Here is a 10,988-nt window from a genome sequence, read left to right as displayed (position 1 = left end):
CGCCGTCTATGGGAAAGAAAGGAGAATAGATGGCCAACGACGGACAGAAAGAGAAGATTGGAGACGACATCCCTACTGGAAATGGTAAACACATTGACCCTAACGTAGAGGAGGATAACTGCAATGAAGAAACTCGGGATCAAAATTCTGGAGAGAAAGATGTCGGCCAGGAGGAAGACGTACCAAAGAAGGCAGACCGAGGCAGGTATTAGAACGAAGACGACCTCCAAGTATGGAAAGATAGATACTTGCGGAGGGATAGCGAGATGAAGGGAATGGCGAACAAATTGGCAGACGTGCAATTGCTCATCAATTTCATGATGCAGAACAACGTCATGCAGCCACCGTTTCCGTTACAAGATACGCCGATTCTAGCGGTCAAAAAACACTGTAGGAAAATTAACTTTTACCGGCGTTTCAAAAACGTCGCTAAATCTATCAAAAACGTCGGCAAAACATATACTGGCGTTTTAAAATTACATCGAGGATGCGGCCGTTGCTATAAATTAACGACATTTTATAAACACCGTACAAGATATTTTGCGGCGTTTTTTTAAACGCCAGCATAAAAGTTTCCCACCCACAAATGATGTCATATTAACAACTTAGCGTGGCGTTTTTATTAAAACGTTGCTAAAAGCTTTTTTTTTTTTAAATAAAAAAATCTGAACCTAATCAGAATTTTTTCCAAATATGAATTCCTTCCTCAAAAAAAATAAATAAAAAGAACAAGAAAAAAACCAACAAAAGCAAAATTCAAATTACACAATTCACAATAACTGAAACATTTAATCACCTTTAACATTCAAAATAAATTGAAACCAATTAAGCCATAAATATTTTTAGAAAAATACAAATTTGACCAATGGAAATTTATGACATAACAAAAAATTAAAAATATTTACAGACATGATCAGATCATGACACACTACTACTTCATGACATTAAGTTCACTTTCTGCCATGGCTTCTAAAGTGGTACTCCAAATGCCTGCACTTAAAACAAAATAAGACATCTATGAGAATTGGACAAGTTGTTTGGATATATTGCGAAGTGAAAGTGATTAAGGATTGATGGAAATATCTATATCCATCTACTAATAGCAAATATATACTTACAGCTTTAATCTGGTTATTTTTCACCCAATCCGCAAACACATTAGAACCATCCTCTTCCATTGAACCCAGATATCCATCATAGCAATCTTTTCACCTTATCGTTACATTTGGTTCCTTCTCCAACCATTTCAGAGCTACACATGAGAGAGAGAGAGCCTGAGAATTGAATTATAGAATGCATAGATCAAAAAAACAAAGAAAACAGAGTGCACTTATACCAGGAACCAAATTAGATTCATCAGTGCCAATGATGCAATGAGGAGGATAGGGATGTTCAAGTTTTCCAGGATAGTGGGAATTAAGAAATGCAAGAACTAGCCATTTCTTGTGGCAAAACACTTTCGCCAGTCTTGCCGATTCATCAATCTTTTCATTGATCTGACTGTTGGGCTCTGTGGGTGCCTGAAAAAAAAACTCAACCAACCAAACACAAACTCAACCATCATAACATGACAACTCAATTTCAGACCACAAAGAGAACCAAACAATATGTGTCATGTTAAAAACTCATTTGAGATTAGCTGGTTTTGTGAACAAGCTAAACTTGAATAGATTTTAAAATCGCTAAGCTTTTTAAGCCAAGTTTAAACAATCTGTTGTACAAGTGGGTTAGCAAATGGGGACAAAATTGCTTGAATATTCTTCCATCTAGCAGAGATACTCGTTTATTTAGTATTGCACTATCAATAGCAGTCATATATCTATTTTATCAACTTATTCAGTAATTTTTTCATAACTAATCTACACATATAAACTTTAAACTTAAAAGATGAAGAAGTTGATTATCAATGAAGGTCATGTTAGACTGATGGACTAACCCATATTAATTTGAAGTAAAGAAAAATCTATCCATTACAAAATAATTGAAATTGGGTAATAATGAAAAGATAAAGAGAGGGGAGGAGAGAGACCAGATTTCCAGCCCCAGTGGTGCAAAAGCCATTAATGATGTTGACGAGAACTAAACCAGTCCTGACATCTTCAAATAAACTACTGATTCTTCTTCAAATGGAATTTCATTCTTCAAAAGATCTACTGTCTTCAATACCATCTTTCAAAACCCAAAAAAGAGAACCACAAAACAATTCACAAAGCAATTTAATAATTCAACTGTCAAGTGGCTGCATTCAGACTTAAACCTCTAGAGTTTTTACAATTACACAAAGTAATGGGCCTATTTTTCCACTCTAAATTTGAATTACTACATAAATATTTATGTACTGAACATCAAAGGAGGAAATGCTTACCTCAACATTGCTCCTTCTAATCTGCATATCAAGAATCAACCACAAGTTAGATTTGATAATATGCATTCCATTTTCTAATATTAGCATTGAATTGACTAGTCAATTTAAAACAGATTAAACAAGGTTTGAGAAACAAATGGAAAGGTTTTTAAAGCCAATTTACAGAAATGAGGTCAATCAATGAGGCAAGTATTCTTTTATTTACTCGTTTACCCATTCTGCAAATTCATGCCAAATATCTGATCAGCCTGGCTATTATTTTTTCTTCTTTAGAGTTTTTCTGTAATCAACTAGTCAATTTAAAATAGATTAAACAAAGTTTGAGAAACAAATGGAAAGGTTTTCATAGCCAATTTACAAAAATGAGGGCAATCAAAAAGGGCACGTATTCTTCTATTTACTCATTTACCCATTCTACAAATTCATGCCAAATATCTACTCAGCCCAGTTATTATTATTATTATTATTATTATTATTATTATTATTATTATTACTTTTGATAAATAAAAATAGTCAGCAGCCAATACAAGTTCTTATTAGTTTTTTTGTTTAGGATTCTTTCTGCAATCCTCTTGATAAATAACAAGCTATTAGAAAAGCATCAAAGGGGGAAGGACTCTATATATGATCTGCCCATTTCTCTTTTCCAATACTAATCATGCTACACATGCAAATCTTAGTTTGGATGTATTTGTTACCACCATCAGAAACAACAAAAACTTTATAGTAGGAGCAGAGGAATAAAAAAATGACATGGAAATTCTCACATTTAAGCAAATTTGTGGAAGCCGCCCGCCCATGTAGATGGCTGCCATTCCCTAACCAAGGATGGTCCCAATTTTACTGCTCCCTGTGCTCCCAGTTTCTTGCAATAAACTACTGCTTACCTGCAATTCCAGTGAGAATCAAATCATGAGAATGATTGACTATCAATTTTCCAATATTTTCTTTATCATCTATTTTGCAAAAATAAATAAATATATATATATATATATATCCTGTGGAGTCTAGAATTATAGCTAGCGATAGTTCAAGAGTGTAGTTTTTTTGGGGACAAAAAGGTTGTCATACCATCCATCCAAGCAGTACAACTATTAGGTCACTTAACAATGACTACATCAAAAGATGATCACTAAATACCAAGTTACAAAAGAATTATTCAATGATAACCTGTTAGTTTTCCTAATAGGACAAACTACAGGACTTAATATTCTGCACAGATAATGAGAATAATAAACCATAAAATTGATTATGAACGTAAGGAGACCATATTGCTTTGAGACTAATGTATTTTTGATTATGACTATTACCAAATAAAAGAAACTAACTTGATGTTTTTTCTACCTGTAAAAGCTTTCTTCCTACTTGTATCACAACCCCTCGGTTTAGCTCTTCAAAAACTGTAAGTCTGAATGTAGCCACTGATCAAGTTCTAGTTTGAGGCTTGATATTTCTCTTTGATACTTTTTAATCAAACTTTTCATCAATAATCTGGAAGAAGAGAGATTGTATAAATCAGCAAACAGTGAACTGTATAAAAAGTGAATTCTTCTTGAAATCTAGCAAATGGCTCCCTTGTGGGTTAGGGGTTCTTGTCTTTACCATATTTTTAAGTGATGGTGGTGGTTTGATAACAAATGGTTATGAACAACAAATAGGCTCAATAACCATCACTAGTTGCAGACACAATAACAACAGTGAATATACATGACTCTTTAGCTTAACACCAGCATATTCAAGTTTCTGTTATAAAAATTTCTGATCATATCTTGGAAGGAACATATTAAAGAAAGACTTGAGTTAAACAACTTCAAAAAAAAAAGAACAGTTAGAGACTTCAGAGATGTTACTCCTTCCCAGCTAATGGATTGGACCAAATAAGAATAATTACAGTGTGATCAAGCATAGCCTTGAAGTTCCAAATGGGAATAATTACAGTGTGATCTTTCTGACCCAAAATATAAGATATATAATGATTCTCAGATTTGTTTCAGTGTTTCATGGATTTAACTCATAAAAGAATTGTATGTAGAAATTTTTTTTCTTTCAAATCATCCCAATATCAGGAAACCAGCATTCAAGAAAATATATAATAGAGAACTTTATTATTTCATCATGACCTTTCTAGTGAAAATCACAAGCAAAATGTGCGTCCTCTGCCATTTCAATATTAAAATGTAAGATTTACAAACAAAAGTAAAGGACCGTTTTTGAACAATATGACAAACAAGTCACTTAACAAATAAGAAGCTATGGATCAAAATCTTTAGTCTATAGCTGCCTAGTTACTTCATATTCATGCTTGATAACAGTCCAACCTGATAATGACTATTCTTAGTATCAAAATAACCATTTAGACAAGTTCATTTGACATCAAACTAAAAATGTGGGTGAATCTTCAAATGTCCAGAACATTTATCTCCAAAAATGGAGCATTTGATATTTCTCATAGAAAATAATATCAAGAGGATATCAAGAAAGATAATGGGAGCTAATATTATAGACAACAAAAAGATTGTGAGATAGATGATTACATAATTCACTACAACTATTTTTCACATTATTATCATTAAGGGTGCACAAGATCCCATGGTAGACAGATAACACCCCTTCCAGATTGGCAGAAAATACTACATTAATAAAAGTTTATTTTGCAGTAAAAGTTTCATCATCATTTTTATTTTCCAGTGTTTGGCTAAAAATTAAAAGATAGAATAAAAATAACAAAATTTTTCCATTGACACATTTTATCGAACATTTGACGTGCAAGGAAAATGGTACACAGAGAGAGAGGTCCAATCAAAAACACAGAGGGAGAGGTCCAAATCTCATAGAGAAATGAAGAGAATCCGTGAAATTCAATCGGAGAGATTGAGAAACATATTTGATATTACCATAATAGCAGATCGGAGGGACAGAGAGAGCATATCTGATCGGATAGAGAGCAGATCTGAGAATAAGATCTATATCTCTACGTCATTGAGCTTGCTTCTACTCACTGTTGCTAACGATCCAGATCGAACGCTGTTTGCTTATCCTGTACGTGATCAGAGACATTAACACGACACTCAAAAACCTAGAAAAATTGATTCAAAAAGAGAAAATACAAAACAGAAGAAAAGAAACTAGAAATTAACTATAAATCGTTTGTTTAAGCCATGAAAGTCTACAGATCTTGTGTGAATGTAGCAAATCCATATAAAAAAAACTCTAACCTTGAGCCCTAGATCGACTGAGATAAGAGGGATTCGAACGATATTACAGACAAACGCTCAAATCAAGTGTAGAACAAGAATATCCAGATCATACAACCAAAGAATCGATGGAGATCGAAGATCCAAGGCCTTGATTTCTCTCTCTGCCTCTCTCTCTCTCTCTCTCTCTCAAAAGTCACGCCTCTCTTCTGATCAGAGAAGTCCTGCCTCTCTCTCTCAAATGTTATTTCACAATTTTTCAATAATGGCGTAGAAAGTGAGATGGGGTAATTAAATTTGCTGAAAGGGAAAAATTATAGGAGATTTCATGACGTTCTTCAAAAGCGCCAGCAAAAAAAACGTCGTAATATCCTATTTTTCTTGTAGTGAAAGATGCCCAGAAATGGGGGTAGAAAACAGTTCCTCCAGTCCCTCAACACCACAGGACCAAGGAACACTCTACCGGCCTTCACGGGAGGTCGGGCGAGGAGAGTCAATGAAAGGAGAGTCTTGAAAGACACATCGTCCCAAAGAAGCCGATACCAAAGAACATCGGCATATTCATCGGAAGGAGCTCTGTTTCGACACGACTAATGGAAGGAGGTCCAAGAGGACTCATAACGACACCGAGAGTAGCGCACCAAAGAGGCTAAAATTCGTTGATAGCCGAGCTCTTAGACAGACCAAGGAGGATCTGAGGGATTACCTCCAAAGGAAGCGACAAGATGCCGAGATAACCTCTCCAGTCAAGCCAAGAACACCGTTTTCGATAGAATTGAACAAATTTGAGGCCCCAAAAAGGTTTTACATGCCGAGATTCCAGATATACGACGGTAAGTCTGACCCTAACTTTCACGTCGGCTTGTACCTGAACTCAATGGCATTATACATCGGGAACGAGCCGTTGCTCTGCAAGGTGTTCCCCTCATCCTTTGGGGAAATCACATCAGACTGGTTTTACACGTTGCCGAAAGGAACTATGAAAAGTTAGGAAGGCCTGGCCGAGATGTTCATGGCCAGTTTTGTGACAAACAAACTACAGCCGTTGAGGGTGGACTCTTTGATGGCACTGAGAATTGGCAAGGATGGAAGCCTTAGGGCCTATGCCAAAAGGTATTATAAGGTGTTCAACCGAATACCAGGGTGCAACCAAGAGGTGCAGTCGTATCTTTCAAGGCTTGAACGATGATTGCCTACTTCGAAAATCACTGGCAAAGACACTGCCAAAAAGCGTGGAAGAACTAATGGCCGGGATAGAGAAGTATGCGAGAGTCGAGAAGGACACGCCAGGGACAAAGGCATCAAAACAAGAGAAGAGAAATGGCTCGCCGAAACGAGGCCGAGGTAACACTGGATACAACAAGCAAGAGACAAAACTGAGGGCTGCACAACGTATTCCAGATTCTGGTTTACAAAGTCTTGGAGAGAATCCGGAATCAGCCCTATTATAGAGCACCAGAGAAAATTCCTGATGAATTTATGGGAAGAAATCTGGGGAAGCGCTGCACCTGCCATAATGAGGGTAGGCATCTGACTCGGGGGTGCAAAGCACTAAAAGCACATCTGGAAGACCTGATAAGACAAGGTCATTTAAGGGACCTAGTAGATGAGGCCAGGACAAGGGAGAAGCAAGCGAGATTGCCTCAGGCACCGGCAGCACCACAACCGTAAGCAGGCGGACCTCGAGTGATCAATGTGATTCACTCGAAGGTCAATGAGAACAAGATACGTGAAGAAACTCAGAGGGTAAAACACTTACAACATATGTATCAGGTCCGGCAGAAAAGACCTAGGGTAGACGAGTACCATGGATCAATGGTGTCCTTTACTGAAGACGACCTAGAGATAATGTCGCATCCACACAATGATGCCTTGGTAATATCCCTCCAGATTAGAGAGTGCCAGGTAAAGCAAATCCTAATCGACCAGGGCAGCTCTTGTGACATCATATATGTCAGGTGTTACAAAGAGCTTGGCCTTCACCAAGATGATCTGGAACAATCCAATGGTCCAATGGTTAGGTTCAACGAAATGCCAACGTGGCCCCTATGAGCAGTAAGTTTAGAGGTGTAGGCTGGCACCAAAAAGGTAAAAATAGAGTTCACAATAATTGACACCCCCTTCTTTTAAAATGTTATCCTGGGAAGGCCATGGCTGCATGCAATGGAGGCTGTCCCTTCAACGCTGCACCAGTTATTGCGGTTCCCAACAGAGCATGGAATTGAGGAAGTCAGAGGGGATCAGGTGCTGGCAAATAATTACTCCATGGCAGCAATGAAATCCACCTACAACATACGAGAAGTAGAAACAGTAGAGATTGAGGATGAAGACATGGAGGTCCTTGAGGACGTCGGCAAAGAACCAGACGAGAAAAGTGAGGAAGTCCTGAAGAAGGTCTTAGTCTAGCAAGGAGATGAAGTGCGCTTCTTTCTTCTCGGCTCTAGCTTGGCCGAAGAGAAGGAAAAGGAGTTAGAGGCATTCTTGAGAGCAAACCTTGAGGTGCCTGGACACCATACGAGATGCCTAGTATTGATCCCAAGATCACTTGCCATAAACTGAATGTGGACAGGTCGGCCGAACCTGTCATCCAGCGAGCAAGGAGGCCTACGTTGATGCATGTTGAGGCAATAGAAGAGGAAGTGGATAAACTTCTGGAGGCCAAAGCCATTCGAGAGGTAAACTACCCAACATGGCTATCAAACACGGTTGTTGTGAAAAAAAAGAGTAGGAAGTAGAGGGTCTATGTGGACTTCACCATCCTGAACAAAGCTTGTCCCAAAGACAGTTTCCCATTCTCCAAAATTGACTAATTGGTGGATGCCACCTCAGGACATGGAAGGATGAACTTTCTCGACGCTTATAGGGGGTACCATCAGATAGCCATGTACCCCCCAGATGAGAAGAAGACTGCATTTATCACCCCAAAAAAGCTGTATTGCTACAGAGTGATGCCTTTTGGGTTGAAAAATACAGGAGCAACTTACCAAAGATTGGTGACTAAGATGTTTAGACATCTAATAGGCAAAACAGTGGAGATATACATCGATGACATGGTCGTGAAGACCAAGGAACCTGAAAATCATCTGGCCAACCTGAAGACAGTCTTTGAGATCCTAAGGACATTTCGACTCCGACTCAACGCGTCGAAGTGCGCATTCGTAGTTGGGTTAGGGAAGTTCCTGGGATACTTGGTCACCAGAAAGGGCATTAAGGCCAGCCCGAATTAGATCAAGACCATCTTGGAGTTGAAGAGCCCAACATCGGCAAAACAAGTGCAGATGTTGACTGGAAGGGCTGCAGCCCTAAATAGATTCATAAACAGAAATTCTGACAAATGCAAACCTTTCTTTAGTTTAGTAAAGAAAGCCACAGAGTTCTTATGGACAGAGGAGTACGAAGTCGCCTTGGCCGACTTGAAGAAATACTTGACCACCGCTCCAGTTCTCTCGAATCTAGTACCAGAAGAGGAGTTGTTCTTATACCTAGTGGTTTTAGAGCACGTAGTGAGTGCAGTGGTAATCAAAGAAGAAAATGGAGAACAGAGGGCAGTTTACTACATGAGTAAAACCCTAGCAGATTGTTGACACCCCAATTTTGCCCGACCTTAAGACTCAGACGTCATCGATTGAGCGGGCGGTGATAGTGCATGTTGTGCTCGTTTCGAGGTCTCGGAGTTTTGGTTGAGAGCCTTAACTCCGGGCCTCTGAACTTTTTGTCCTTTGGCTCGGTTTGTGGACCGAATCTTGTTTTCTCTTCCCAGAGGGAGGGAGAGGTCTTTTAGACCACCTCTTTGTGGTCATAGACCACTTTTCATGGTCATAGGCCACTTTTCCCGTTTGGAGACTAGTTTTCGGTTTTTAGAGCCTTTGGCCGCGCGCCTTGTCTCGGGACCGCTTAACGTTCTCCGTTTGGCGTGATTTTTGAACCATGCCTTGTTGCCTCTGCCTAGAGGAACACTGTGGTTTGGGAGACCACTTTTGTGGTCGTATACCACTTTTGATGCTAGTAGACTAGTTTTCGAGGCTTTCGGCCGCGTGCTTTGCCTCCCGATCTCTCGTCTTGCATCCGTTTTGGTTTGTTTTCGGTACAAACTTTGTTTTCCTTGTTTAGAAGGTGGTACAAGGGTGGGAGGCCAGTTTTTCCCCTTTGGAGACCACTTTTCCTCCTGCCAGCCAGTTTTTTGATCGGATAACTGGCTTTCTTGGTCTTTGGGCCACCTTTCTGGTCGGCCACCACACCACTTGCTTGTTTTCAGTGTATAGACTTCTCCTACCCCTAGCCGACCAGTTTTTGTTGTGGGAGACCACTTAAATTGGTCGGCTACTTTTTGTCACCTTTTTGGAGATATTTTAGCCAGCTGGCACAGCTGGAGAGCACTAGAACCATCCTCCATACACGTGTATGGAGGGATGGCCTTGAAGCTTAGCTTCCTTGAGAAGCTTTAGCTTTTGTTCTCTATAAGAGGGAAGCTCCTCTTCCCTCCTCCAGGTTCAGAATTTGGTGGTTTTAGATATACATACACACTTGTATCTATATCTCTCTTTTGCTCTTGTTTTGTGCCTTAAAGTGTCATTTTGTCTCACTTTTGCACACAAACACACACTCAAACACCATCCTTTTGTTGCTGAGGTGCTTAGAAATTGGTTTTGGTGTTCTTGGGTTGGTTTGAGCTTGAAAAACCTGCTGGAGTTGCAGCTTTAAAGGTGGTCTTCAAGGGTGAGTTTCTAACCCTTAAATCCCCTATTTTTACTTAAGCTTTTAGCCTTATTTTCATGCTGATTTAAGCTTAACTTTCTACTACAAAGAGTTCTGTTTTTGCATGCTTTAAATGTTTGTTTAAGGTCACTTTTGTATTTAGGATTGTCTACCCCCTCTTAGGCCTTGTTAGGCCTTATTTTGAGCCATCCCTCTAGGCTCTTGTTGTAGCCTTTGCATGACCTTTCTACCACTGAAATCCAAAGGATTTTCAGTGGTGAAAAGTTGGTTTTGAGGTCCCTAATAGGAGAGGGACCCTCTCCTTGTGTTTTCAATACTTGCCTTCATATGCCTCATGTTTGAGCATGTTTATTAAGCTTGTGTTAGCTTGTTCTTAGCTTGTATTTGGGGTTATTTTGAGTTGGCATACCACTGTTTTTGGTTGTCTTGGTCACCCCATGCATGCATAATACACTTGTAGTGTAAATCTTACAAACTAGCTTTGTATGCCTCATGTTTGAGCATGTCTTTCTAGCTTGTTTTGGAGCCATCTCAGTAGATTTTTGGTGTTGTTTTAACATACCTTAGATCTTTTTTGGGTTGGTATAGTTGGCTCTTGCATGCCTTATACACTTGTAGTGTAAATTTCATAAACTAGTCTTGTATGCTTCATGAAGTAGTATGTCTTTTTAGCTTATGTTGAGTCCATTTCAGCATGTTTTTGGTGGTGTTTT

General features: G+C 39.0%; 1 long non-coding RNA gene and 1 pseudogene across 2 annotated transcripts; both read right to left on the bottom strand.

The window, feature by feature from the left end:
- Window positions 1-969: 969 nt before the first annotated feature.
- Window positions 970-2,309, bottom strand: LOC114287000 (nicotinamidase 1-like; annotated as a pseudogene). Its single transcript, XR_014331232.1, has 4 exons — window positions 2,030-2,309; window positions 1,337-1,520; window positions 1,119-1,252; window positions 970-990 (listed from the first exon to the last, which is right to left on the bottom strand). The product of XR_014331232.1 is annotated as a nicotinamidase 1-like (transcript).
- A 746-nt stretch (window positions 2,310-3,055) lies between these two features.
- Window positions 3,056-5,791, bottom strand: LOC145791152 (uncharacterized). Its single transcript, XR_014330908.1, has 4 exons — window positions 5,581-5,791; window positions 5,260-5,402; window positions 3,710-3,856; window positions 3,056-3,252 (listed from the first exon to the last, which is right to left on the bottom strand). It is a non-coding gene; the product is annotated as an uncharacterized LOC145791152 (long non-coding RNA).
- Between the last annotated feature and the right edge of the window lie 5,197 nt (window positions 5,792-10,988).

This window comes from Camellia sinensis, chromosome 5 (assembly GCF_055761805.1).
Source record: "Camellia sinensis isolate YWXY chromosome 5, ASM5576180v1, whole genome shotgun sequence".
NCBI lineage: Eukaryota > Viridiplantae > Streptophyta > Magnoliopsida > Ericales > Theaceae > Camellia > Camellia sinensis.
Note: the sequence above shows the minus strand (reverse complement) of the source record. Positions and strands in the feature narration are given on the sequence as shown.